Raw genomic sequence first — 13,473 nt, 5'->3', positions numbered from 1 at the left:
TCTCAGATACAGATGATTGGTCCAGGGGCAGCCAGCTGATCCCCGCTCGGCCAAAATTTCTCACCAGGGATGGAAATTGGAAACAAGGGAGAAAAGAGATCGGTCCTTCTCCAGGTAGCTGAACTGGTAACTAGGGGCTATTGGAGACCATCTTTTCCATCCTGTGGAGTGACCAGGGAATAGGTGGCCCCTCTGCAGCAAGAGAAAAGAGTGAAGCCAGCACACCAAGAGGAGAAAAGACAAGACAGTCCTTGTGGCATTCAGCTTCTTCTAATTTGTTCCTGGGATCCAGCCATTTCTCTGGCCTTGAGCTCTGAGAGACAGCCTAGTACCCTTATAACAATATCCCCTTTTGGGCTCAAGCTGGTTGAATAGGATTCAGCTACAATACCCAGAAGTCCTAACTAACACCAGTGGGAGATGACTTCCGGAGAAGCCCACGTCTCATCTAGACTTCGTATATGTGGTCAACGTGAGGAAGGGAAGGAAGGCAAAAGGGAGGAAGAAGGGAAAGGAACTGGGAAGTTGCCTAAGGGCAGCAATAAAGGGTGCTGGGAGAAGCTGACCAGCTTAGAGATCAGGCCCCTTGAGAGGACAAGAATGAAAGGCCAAAGAAAGCAGACAAGTTTATTACTACCCAGCTGAAAAAGGTATCTAAGATATTTAAGAGGGAGCTGGCAATGGGAGAAGAGGGTGTGTCCATACAAGTGAGTTAAGATCTCGAGGGAAAGTGGCAGGTGAGAGCTGCTGACAGAAAGACTCGGGGAGTTCGGAGCAGGCGGCCAGCGAGCTGACACATCTTTGAGCTATGTTCCCAGAGGCCAGCCATTCAGGGGAGAAAAAAATCTTGCCACCGTTCTCCTGCACTCATCAAAGCAAATCGTGATTCTTTGCTGTCTTAGAGCCTCACAGCTCTTGCAGGCCAAGGGATCCAATTTGCCCCTCAGAAAAACCTACCTCCCCGGCACCAATTCCATGAGCTAATGGTCTCTTTCAGAAGATTTCCCCCTATCTGTTCTCTAGCTGGCTGCAGCAGATGTTCTTTGTTCCTATGACAATTAACCTACCGCCCTTATTAATGGGTGTCTTCCTGGTGAAGGGTACAGCACAGGCCTCTCCCCGACCATAGTGCTGGCCCCTATGCTGATTAGGGCTCACTGATGGCAGGTGCCTCGCCTCAGAGGAAAGCCATAAACACAGGACCCCTGAGAGCCATGTCCCTGAACATTAAGAGTCTAAATCTTGCCTGACCTAGAGATGACCCAGAAATGGAAGTCCCCACCTGACTGCACTTAGAAGTAGGGAGAGTGAGGTTATCTATGCCATTACCCAGACAACAGACCAATGTCTATCTTTCCAATGAAGTGTTAAAAGCCCACTGTATCTTCAGCAGATTGAATTAGCACTTCATTTGACCTTTCTTTCATATCACTAATGAAGACCAGTGAGACCCCTAATTGAATTCTCCCTATTTCAAGCTGCACTTCACTCTCATCTGGTGTTTGTGACCCTTCTAGACAGTCCTTGTCTCAAGACCAGTCCCTATTCAAGGCAAGACTACCTTCCCCAGTGCAGCAGTGGGTGGGGCTGCCGGAAGCACAGTGTGTCCCACGGGTTCTGCACGGGAGTGGTTTTCACTGCCGAGGATGCTTCACTTACTAAACCCAACTTGACCCCATTTGTTCTTGGCTCTCACAGCCCCCACAAAGCCAGCTGGATTTGACTCGTAAGCCACAAAGTTGACTGAACATTGGTTTCCTCTCTTCTGAGTCTTTAGCCTACTGGGATCCCAGATGTCAATGTATAAATAAGAACAGCCAATAAAGTCTCCTCCCAGATGTGCGGAAAGTGCCTCCCTAATCAGGGAAGACGCCAAAATCTGAGCTTCCCACTTTACCCCCAACCTTCTGCGCTCACCCCTAGAGATGCAATGTGTGCCATACTTCCAGGAAAGATGCTAGCTTTGGGGACAGGCAGACCTGGACGAGAAGCATGGCCAATGCTTTAGGCAAGTTGCTGATGCCCTCTGAGCCCTAGCTTTCTCAACTGTAAAATGGGAATGCTAAATCTGACCTCCTGGGGTTATATGAAGCACTACAAGACCACAAAGCCTTCATAGCATTCCAAAATCCAAAAAAAAAAAATCTGAAAATTGGAAGTTTTTTCCTAACTCAGCTGGTGGCAAAACCTGACCTGACTTGAACCTATTTGGCGGCAAAGCACAACCTAAACGAGCAATGGGTTCTTTATAGCCTTTATTTGTCGCACTTATGTCACTACTGATAAGTCCTGCCGCAGGAACATTAGCATGTTTGGTTAGGGAGTTGCTCAGACCCCATAGAGGTTTTATATAATACATAGTATGTGTACGGTGTTAGTGTTCTACACGCACAGGGCCCGGGGTTTCAGCTAACCAACAGTGGGGCTGTTTATGCCACTCCTCCAGCCCCTGAACACAGGGGTTTCAGGAGAGTCACCGGAGTTATTTAAGCTAAGGATGTTCACAGCCCTTCAAAGCACTTACATCATCACCAATCTGGACTGAGTCCCTGGTTCCTGCAGCCTTGGGCAGGCTCCCCAGAAGGTAAGTCGGCAGGGGAAGGGAAGGGGATCCAAGATCAGCCCATCAGCGCATGAGAGTCTGCTCCCTTTCCACCCAGGACAGAGCTGGCAGCGGCAGTGTGTTGTTGTTATCCGGCTGGACTTCAGGTATAGACATGCCTGAAAATTCTGAACATGCCTCTCTCCTCCCCACCTCATTGGGTTCCAGCCCTCTCTCCACCCTTCCACCCCACCATCACCCCACAACTCAATTGGCACCACCTAATGCCTAGGGGCGTTCCCAGGGGAAGAAGTGACTGAGGGGGTGGGGACTAAGAAGGGGAGCCGAAGTGTGTGAGGAACTGGACTGAAGGAGGAAAAAGATGCTGAGTATGAGGGGAGGATGAAGATGGGATGCTCTGAGGTGAGAAGGAAACACAGCCAACACACAGCGGAACAGGTTTGGCGCATTTGTCTTGATGCTGTTTCATGGCCCTGGGAGGCTTTTTAAAGTGGGAAACCAGCCCCGGCCAATAAGAGTGAGCAATGTTGAGCAATTCCTCTTCTCCCGTCTCTTGGCTCTTGTCGAACCTTTTAGAGACTTACTCATGGTCGTTGGGACTCTGGGACCCTGCCAAGGCACAGTCATCCCAGTGGGCTTCTCCATTCTGACCCTGGATCTACTCTGTTTGAGAACATCCAGCTCTGGCCTGCCACCTAGAGCCAATTTTCTAACAAACATACAATTGTTGGACAATGTTGCTGTGAGCTGGTAGGGAGTCAGCCCCTGACTCATAGTGATGCCATGCAAAACAGAACGAAATGCTGCCCGGTCCCGGGCTATCCCCATGATTGGTTGTGGATTGGACTATGGTGACCCAGAGGATTTTTACTGGGGATTAACGGACTGTAATTCTGAAAGAGGTAGTAGGCTCTCCTTTGCTGAGTGTGGCAAGGTCTACTTACAGTTCTTAGAAAGACCCCACTATCCATCAAATGGAGGCCTGCCTGTTGCTATCAGGTTGAACAGGTTTCAGTGGAGCTTCCAGACTAAGACAGACTAGGAAGAAAGGCCTGGTGACCTACTTCTTAAAAATCAGCCAGTGAAAACTCTATGAGTCACAACGGCCCAGTCTCGTTGTGCATGGGGTCAGCATGAGTTGAAAGCCGACTTGATAGCGGCAAACAACAACATCTGTCAAATGGGAGAGCTGAGGTACGTAGAGCTAAATGAGGAAGCCCAGGCCCAGGGATGGCAGTGAGTTTCCCAAGACCACACAAGAGTGAGAGACAAAGCTGGCCCTGGAGTCCAGACACTGCTTTCCACGGCCTCGCCATGGCAAGGATGGCGACATTTTTAAAGGTTCTAGTCACGTCCTTGTTGGTCTTCACACTCAGAAAAAGCTATGCTGAATAGTTAATACCTTCTGCCCTTCTGTCTTGAACATCTCAGAAGAGATTCTAACCTCCAAGAATTTGGCTGTGCTCCTTGACTCTGTCTGGGCCCCAAATTTCCCCACAGTCAGGATATAATCCTCACAAAGCCTCACTGGCGAAAGCCACCACAAGAGTGACCAGCGATGGGCTCAGAGAACCACTGCCTTTCCCATTGTCATTTACCTACCCCCAAAAGGTGGAGCCATCAGAGGGACCATGGAGGGGGGCTACAGTGCGACAGCTCCTCAGGTGGCCAAAAAAACCCGTTGCCGTAGAGTGGATTCTGACTCATAGCGATCCTATAGGACAGAGTAGAATTGCCCCATAGAGTTTCCAAGGAGCACTTGGTGGATTCGAACTGCTGACCTTTTGGTTAGCAGCCGTAGCTCTTAACCACTGAGCTACCAGGGTTTCCCCTCAGGTGGCAGAGATCTTTAATTTGCACTTCTTGGATCCTTTTTTACTTTGCCTTTTCCCCTCAGCCAGTTCGGACAGGTCTACAGTGTCTGTCATCAGTCATGGATTCAGCTTTTTCTATAGCACTCTTCCTACAGGCTGTGCCCTTTCCTGGCCCTTCACCACCCAGAAACCTTTGGGAGAGGAAACTCTCACATGCTAAAGGCCCACTGTTTCCTTTAGCAGTTTGTCCCACCTCTCTCTGCCTCAGGAAAGCTTCAGGGGCTGCTACCCACTCCCCTAAAACTCAACAACTTAAGTAGAAACTTGGAGTCCCTGGGTAGTGGAAACAGTTAACCCACTTGCTTCTTACTGAAAGGTTGGAGGTTCCAATCCACCCAGAGATGCCTCAGAAGAAAGGCCTGGGGATATACTTCTGAAAAATCAGCCATTGAAAATTCTATGGAGCACAGTTCTACTCTGACACACGTGGGGTTCCCATGGGTCAGAACTGACTTGACAGCAATTGATTTCTGGCTAAGTAGAACCTTGGCTGCCTTCCTAGGCTAGGAGGGCTCTTTTTGCAGTGCGTGAAAATGCAGTGGAAATAATCAGAAAATTCTTACTTACAAAGAAGATCCCGGGCACCTGCTTTCAGAAAAGGGGTTCTAGAATGAACTTCAAAAAATAGCATTTCCTTTAACTTCCAGGTTGACTTCAAACTGTTTTTCCCCTAAAAGGTTTCTCTCATACAAGTCTGCACAAATGTGCGCACCCAACCACATGTTTCTGGCAGCTGGGGATCTGCCTGGGGATTCCCACATACTTGTTGCTATTCTGGACCTGAATCCTCAGAAGGTAGAAGAACTCACTCTAAATGCCTCTAGGAGCCTCCAAATGTTGAAAAGCTCTAGTCTTTTCTTGAGAGCTTAAGGAGATCCACAATTTTAAAAACTGACGTCAAGATTTTTAAATGCCCCTGACTCTTAACCATCCAGTTAAAAAGGTATTTCCAAATGATCAACATTGGACACCAAGACCCCAAATGTAAAGTACACCTCATGCTGCTCTCATAATTTGATCCACAAATCTCCATGGTCTGTAAGGAGCTCATTTCCAAGAGATGGCTGTGGGACTAGGAACTGACTAGGAAGGAAAGTCTCTGATCCCCACCATATGGGACACCTTTGCCAATGGCCTCATCCCAGAGGTAGGAACCTCCCACAACTTAACAATGGGGAGACAGAGAATAGACGAGTGAGGTTAGCACATTCCAAACACCCACAAGAAAAAAGTAGTGTTAAGAAGCTCAGAATCCAAGTCTTCTGATTCGTACACCGGGAATCTGCCCCAAAGAGCCCTAACAGGGAGATTCTGTCTACTTGGAGAATGTCTTGCCTGGAGACGAGACTTTTGGATTTCATAGACCAGGAAAATCTAAAAAAATGAAATCTGAGGAACCAATATAAGGTTACCAATTTTTTATTTTGCCAAATAAGGGCATTTTAAAAGCCTAACCGACCATCTACTCTCACCATCAGCTCATGAAAAGAATAAGAAAGCCATAACCTCAAAATAAATATTTTAGCACATCTCCTGCCCCCAGAAAGAGTCCTCTAAACTGAACATATTGGGCTTTGTGGGGAAAAAAAATCAGAACTTTTTTTTCTCATTTCTCCTCAGACCGGTGAAAGCTGTCACCGGGCCAGATGACCTTTCCATGTCCCATTTACCTCAAGCCTAAAAATTAAGAAAATGACCTAAGCTTTGGAGATGTAGACCTTTCTGGGAAACCTAAGCTGGGCAATGTAGGAAGGAGGAGATCAGCAGGCTGACTATCCTTTGCATATGGAAAAGCACTCTGTCAGTTACAAAGCATGAACAAATGTTGGTTGTTAGTTTACAAATGGACTCTTCAGGGCACATCTACCTCCAAGTTGGACTTCCCAAGCTTCTGTGAGCCCCTGAATTTTACCGTCCCCTTGCCTGTTCACAGGATCCAGGGAGCAGAGAGAGGAAGACCATCGGCTGCCAAATCAACAACTATCTGTGAGATAAAACAGGCCTCTAAGGGGTTAGGAGCCCTGGTGGTGCAGTGGTTAAGTGTGCAGCTGCTAACCAAAAGGTCAGCAGTTTGAATCCAGCAGCCACTTCTTGGAAACCCTACAGGCAGTTCCACTCTGTTCTATAGGGTGGCTATGAGTCAAAAGTGACTTGATGGCAATGGGTTTGGTTTCAGTTTTCTGAGGGGTCAGAAAACAGCAATCAGCAACATAATATAGGCTCACTGATGCCTTTTCAGTTGTTTGATTAGGAGCCCAGGAGTGGAGGACTGACTCCATTCCAGGGAGCTATTTCCCACTCAGCCTTCCCTAGGGTATGGCTCTTTTCTCATTACTCTGATGCAGACGGAGTCCCTGGGTGGTGCAAACAGTTAACAGGCTATCTGGAAGGTTGGAGGTTCAAGTCCACTCAGAGGTGCCTTAGAAGAAAGACCCCGCGATCTACTTCCCAAAAAATCTGCCATTGAAAGCTGTATGGAGCACAGTCCTATCCTGATGCACGTGGAGTCGCCGTGAGTCACAATCAGTTCAACAGCAAGTGGCCTGATGGACAAAGCAGGTGGGATGAATAAGTAGAGGGAAGGAGGTACAGACGGGCACTGAATTAGGAGCTGGATCTCGATTCCAATCCTTGCCCTTCTGCTGACTAGCCTTTAGCATCTTTCAGCTCCAGTTTCCTCTTCTATATCGTAGGCATAAGTCTGGCCCTGTCTCTGTCCCCACAGTTAGACTGTGAGATCTCTGAGGGCAGGAGCCAGGTCTTATTCCTCTTTATATGCTCAATACTAAGCAGAGTGCCTAGGAAAGAGTAGGTATTGGTAAACGTCTTCTGAATTGAGCCCGAGCGGGAGCATGTAATGAGAGCACGCTCCAAGCTGGGAAGCACTGCACGACTGAGCAAAAGCAGGGGTTATTATTATTCTGTTGGCCAAAATTACACACATCATCTACCAAATACACAAAGACACTTGAAATTCTCTTGGGAGTAGCTGGTGATAAAAATTAAAAAATGTATTTTTTAAATGCCCATGGTTTTAAAAATAACCAGACTGTTCAACCTATTAATTATATTGTCTAACAAGTGGCTATGTGACTGTTGCCTAGATTCAACTGCACTGTAAGATTCCTTGTGCTGAAAATGTGTTTTCACTGCCCTTTTGCCTGGCCCACACAGCTTCCCATACGTTTATCTCATTATACTCCGAAGTCAAGAGGCCAACCTTGGTCTTCTCACCTATTCTGAGTTGTATCCGTATGAGAGTTGAGATCCTAGGCTGGCTGCAGTTTTGGGATGGGTCAGAGTTTAGGACTTTCCAGATTCCTCTCCTTATTCTTTTCCATTCCACCCCAAGCCACACCCCTAGCTCTCTCCACTAGCTTCTGACACATCTCTCACCTCCCCAAATCTGCTTTTCAAAAGCCACCTCCAGCCTCTTGCTGAGCCACATTCAGTTGGCCCACCCACCGTTCCAGCCGGATCCAGCCTCACAGCAGGGCCGGTGACTGGGGAGCCACAGAGTCTTGGCAGCTCTGCCAGGCTGCCCACCCACCAGCCTCTGTATGCCATAGTTCTCCAACTCTGTTCCTTGCCACTGAGAAACATCAACACCACACAAACCCTAGAAGATGGAGCCACATTCAGCCAGCCTTGCCCACCACCCACCAATCTCCTCCCCACCCAAATGTCTGCTTTCAGGCAGGGTGCCAAGTCCCCCCAGGTGCTGGCTTCCATCCTGCCCAGTTCAGAGGCCTAAGAAGAAAGGGCTCCAGGCACTTGTCTCTCATAGCTTTGATCCCTGTAGGCCAGTTCAAGCTTATTCCACATCACACCCATGCTGGAATCCATACCAGGTACACCTTCCCACCAGGCAGACAGCTGCCAGACTTACAGTTAGCTTTATCAGGAGGGGTTTGAGGTCCTCTAAAAACCAGGTCTCACGCTAGGAGCATTAGTCTTCTGGACACATAATCTTCTCTAAATACCCTCTGCACCCCCTGCCCCGACTGAGGAAATATTGTAGAAGCCAGATCTTTTCTCTAATTTTTGTTAGCAGGCACTGAAAACCAAAAACCAAACCCACTGTCCTCAAGTCAATTCTGACTCATGGTGACCCCATGTGTTACAGAGTAGAACTGCTCCATGGGGTGTTCTTGACTGTGATCTTTACAGAAGCAGATAGGGAGACGCTGAGGAAGATGGATAGTTACTGACATCCTAATCTGTGAGGAGAGAAAGAGGGCCTGTATGAAAGGAAGGAAGGTAAAAGAAGAGTTGCTTCCCATTGAAGTGCCCCAGCATACTCACACACATACACACACACACTCGTTCTCTCGCTCTTCTGAATTATCCTCTTGGCCAGACATGTGCGTCTTTCTCCCCGGTCTTCTGCACTAGAAGTTTGGATAGCCCGAGTTCTTCCTCGTCCAGGTCCCCAGTCCCCAGATTTTACCTTCCATGCTGGAAGAAGCCAGGAGTCAACAGGGAGGCGCAGACTGCTAACTGGCAAGGAATGAAGCAATACTCCAGATCCAAGGAGTGGCCGATGCAGCTCCCATGAGAAGGAAGGAGACAGGGAGGGAATCCGAGAGTCCAGAATCTCCCCAGCCTTCCAGGAAGGCTCTGGTGCCAGCTCTCTCCCTGCTCCAGTGCTGACTGAAAACAGGGAAACGTCTCCCGATAAGGCTGAGTCTGAAATCTGAAACTGCAGGTTGGCCCAGTCCTACATAAACACACTCACACCCGCAGCTCCTCGGATCTGATGGCTTCCCGCCCTCTCCTTCCCCTCGTTCCCCACCCACTCACTCCTTGGTAACACCAGACAGCCCTCTAGCTGCAGCTCTTCCAGAAACCCTGAGCCAAGCAGAGCAGAGCAGGCAGGGAGAAAGACCTGTCCGGTGCTGCCTTCTCCCAAGCCCTCCAGCAGTCCACATACCTTAGCGGAGCTCGGGGTCACAGCAGTAAAGGTGATGAGGTTTCTAGCTTAGGAGCAGAGATTTTTGGACTCATCCTCCACATCAAGGAAAAATATTCTCCCAGGGATCTGCTCGATTCCAAATAACTGGGTCTGGCATGTATTAATTGCTAAACTGACCCATTCTGTGGCTTCAATGAGCAAAAGACACCTTCCCCTCCCCTCCCCTCCCCTCCCCTCTTGTTCCTTTCTTCTCTTCCAGTTTTCTGCTTATGGCTTTTATAGGGCTGTCCCCTTTCCCTTATGCTTCCACCGGTAATAGAATCACAGTGACAACTGCTTCATTTTGCAGAGGAAGGAGCTGAGGCCAGGAAGATGCAATGGCTTGGCAAAGCCAGGACCAGACCCCATGAGTGACTCCCAGCCCAATTTAGCATCTTGGGCGATAGAATGGAAAGAGGAGACTTTAAAAGTCAGATGAAATCCTGCTTTAATACAACTCGATACATACAGTTGAATCACTGATTGTAAGAAAAGTCACTTAACTTCTCTGATCTGAGATTTCCTTGTTTGTAAAAGAAGTCTAATGATAGAACCCCCGAGAAAACAAAGAAGGTAACAGTAAAACGCAGTTGGCACACAGTAGGCATTCAATAAACACTGCCCTGCCCCTCTGTCCTCTACTCCACGCTACTTTTCATTAGCTTACTTCTTACTCAGAAGGTACCTCTAACTTGCCCTTAGTATTTACTGTTCTTTCAGGTGCTGGTTTAATGTTTCTCGTTCACCATCTTTATGTCAGCCTATTAACATCTGTAGTTTTCTCTGTACAGTAATCAGAATGCAATGCTTCATTTCAGTAAAGGAAACCTTTGATCTACGTGCCAAGGTCACGGGCAGAGACTGGCACTGAAGGGCTCCCTGCAGAGATACCCCACCTCTCCATCTCCAGGCTCCATGCTGCAGTTCTGGGGGTCCAACCAGCCTCTGCCCTCACCTCAGCGTGTCTAAAATCAATTTAAGATTGCCCACTCACTGTCTAAATATATCGTAGTATCAATACAGAACAATCTCCAAGTTCCAGTAAATGAAAATAGAGAGGAACAGAGTAATTAATTTAGTATGCTGCCATTTGAGTTAAAAATAATTTGTAACTACCAATATGATTATATTTGCCTAGAGCAGGGGTCAGCAAACTTTTTCTGTAGATAGTAAATCTTTCCAGCTTCGTGGGCCATGTAGTCTCTTTTGGTTACAACTCAGCTCTGCCACTGTAGCCAAAAGCAGCCATAGAACACACATAAATGAATGCATGTCAACAAACGAGCATGGTGTCTTCCAATAGAACTCCATTTGTGGGCACTGGAGTTTGAATTTCATATCACTTTTTCATGTCAAAAAAATGTTGTTCTCATTTTGGTTTTGTTCCAACCACTTAAAAACGTAAACACCATTCATAGCTCGCAGACCACCCCAGAACAGGCAGTGGGCTGGATTTGGCCTTCAGGCTGCAGGTGGTCAACCTCATGCCTAGAACATCTCATGAAGCACACATGAGAAACTGCTAACGGTGATGTAAAAACTGACTTCTACCAATGCCACCATAACTCTCTCAGTCAAACAAGCCAAACTTGACTCCCCGTTTCTTCACCCAGCAGTAATCAGTATCCAAAATCTCCTGGCCCAGTTCACCAAAGTGCCTCAGCCCACTGCTTGCTGGGTGCCCTCTAGTGGGCTGCAGCTCACAGCAACCTCATGTATAACAGAATGAATCACTGCCTGGTCCTGCACCATCCAATAGTAGGTATATTTGTGCCATACAATTGTAGGTACATTTGAGCCCATTGCTGTGACTGTGTCAATCCATCTCATCGAAGGTCTTCCTCTTTTTCACCGATCCTCTACTTTACCAAGCATGATGTCTTTCTCCAGGAATTGATCCTCCCTGATAACATGTCCAAAGCAAACGAGACTAAGTCTCGCCATACTTGCTTCTAAGGAGCATTCTGGCTGTACTTCTTCAAAGACAGATTTGTTCATTCTTCTGGCAGTCCATGGCATATTCAATATTCTTCCCAACACCATAATTCAAATGTGTCAATTCTTCTTGGGTATTCTTTTTTCATTGTCCAGCTTTCTCATACACATGAGGTGGTTGAAAATATCATGGCTTGGGTCAGGGGCACATTAGTCATCAATTACTCTTCCATACAGTCCTAGTATATGTATGGTCTTTACCACTCAATTGTCTTTTACATCCAGGCTTGTAGCCTCAGCTTCCAAAAGAGAGACTGAAGCTTTTTAAAGGCGGGGCCTACTTATTGCAATTCCTTGTCTTCCCCTCAGTTCTTCCACCAGTGCTTTGCAGCACCTAGTAGGAATGCGATAAATAGTTGCTTGATTGCTAATCTCCCAGTCGGCTAGAGAAGGTCTGGGATACAGGAAAAAGATCCAGCCCAGGGCTGCAGGAGTACCCACCTAGAGTACAGCGTGATTCTGAGACACCCGACAGTGCACAAATGCTCGTAGACTTTGGAAAAGTTCATAGGAAAGAATATTTGAGGACAGGGATGATGTCAGAGGCTTATCAAAGTAAAAGGGGCTCTGCTTTGGAGAACCAAGTCAGGAAGTTGCAGCGGCATTTTTCCCTTCTTTGATCCCTTGGCCTGGTAGGAAAGCCCTCCATCCTCAGCTAGGGGGTTTAGTGATCACAGAATCAGGGTCTCCCACATTTGGGAGGAATCTTGGCACTAAGACTGCCTCCCACCAAATGCAGGAAAAGCACTCACGGCACCTGTGAAAGCTGATCATCCATCTGCTGTGTCAACACCCTCAGGGAGGGGCTGCTCCCTGTTGTTGAAGGCAGCCTTGTCCACTGCCGGAGGCAGCCTCGCCCATTGTTGAAGAGCACTACTAGAAAGCTATGCTGTTTCCACCCACCGTTTCTAGTTCTGGAACTAAACAGATTAAGACTTCCTGAGTGAGTAACAAAAAACTAATGATAATTGCCAGACATAACAGAGTTTTCAAATATTTCCTTCTTCCAAGATGTTCAGATGGCTTTTAAAGACATGAAATCACTGACTCTTTGGAACTGAAGATACCTTGGCTCAAAAATATGTATTGAATGAAACTGAACATAGTCCCTTCTTCCTACTTCTGAAAACGAAAGCACTCAGGTCTCACTATAAAGGGAATTGATTTATTTCTTTACAGAAGGAAACTTTACAGCCACCCATAGCAATAAAAAAAAAATAGCAATACAAGTCCTAAAATCCTTACCCTCAGAAAATGCATCCTAAAATCTAGACTAAATTCTCCTGCTAGAGCAGGTTCAAGATCCCTGGGTGGTGCTTAAAAAAAATGACTGCTAACCTAAAGGCTGTGGTTCAAACCCACCCAGCGGCACTGCACAAGACAAGGCCTGGCAATCTGCTTCCATTAAGATTACAGCCAAGAAAGCCCTATGGAATAGTTCTCCTCTGTAACACATGGGGTCACTATGAGTCAGAATCAACTGGACAGCAACTAACAACAACAACAGAGCAAGTCCTCTGGCCTCAGCCCGCCTTCACCCTTCCTTCTCACAGTAGGCGTTAACCTGCTGCTACACGACAGCAGTGCTAATACGTACTAGCTGAGTGCCTACTCTAAGCTGCACTGTTACAGATGCTTTCTACATATTGTCTCATTTCATTCTCATTTTCTCTGAAGCAGGTGCTACTATTTCCATTTGACAGAATAGGGAATACACGATCAGAGGAGTTAGCTAACTTCCCCAAGGTCCCACAGCCAGTAAGCGACAAAGTCAAAATTCAAAGGTAGGTCTGTGCAGCTCCATTTTTTCCCTGCAGTCCAAAGCATCTATGAAATGGGCAGAAGTGATTATTTCCATCACCCATGAAAAGAAGCACTGAAGAGATAAGCAGCATATGGCCACCCTCACAAGGCCACCCTTCAGCCTGGGTGGTACAAACAATTATCACACTCGGCTGCTAATCGAAAGGCTAGAAGTTTGAGAGGTACCTCAGAAGAAAGGCCTGGTGATCTACTTCAGTAAAATCAGCCATTGAAAATCCTATGGAGCACAGTTTACTCTGACACACACAGGTCACCATGAGTTG

At 47.3% G+C, this 13,473-nt stretch overlaps 1 protein-coding gene across 18 annotated transcripts in view; it reads right to left on the bottom strand.

Annotated features, from left to right (window-relative positions):
* The window catches only part of PLEKHA6 (pleckstrin homology domain containing A6), a 200,422-nt gene that overhangs the window by 79,337 nt on the left and 107,612 nt on the right, over positions 1 to 13,473 (bottom strand). The window contains exon 1 of one of the 18 annotated variants that reach the window (XM_064273353.1): positions 8,888 to 9,218. The exons of 16 other annotated variants lie outside the window; for them this stretch is intronic. The gene's annotated coding sequence lies outside the window, so the exon portion shown is untranslated. Of the gene's footprint in view, positions 1 to 8,887; positions 9,219 to 13,473 lie in introns of those variants that run through there. One more of the 18 variants, XM_064273355.1, reaches the window with a different exon arrangement.

Source organism: Loxodonta africana, chromosome 20, assembly GCF_030014295.1.
Source record: "Loxodonta africana isolate mLoxAfr1 chromosome 20, mLoxAfr1.hap2, whole genome shotgun sequence".
NCBI classification, from domain to species: domain Eukaryota; kingdom Metazoa; phylum Chordata; class Mammalia; order Proboscidea; family Elephantidae; genus Loxodonta; species Loxodonta africana.
The sequence above is the reverse complement of the archived record's forward strand: the minus strand, read 5'-3'. Positions and strand labels throughout refer to the sequence as shown.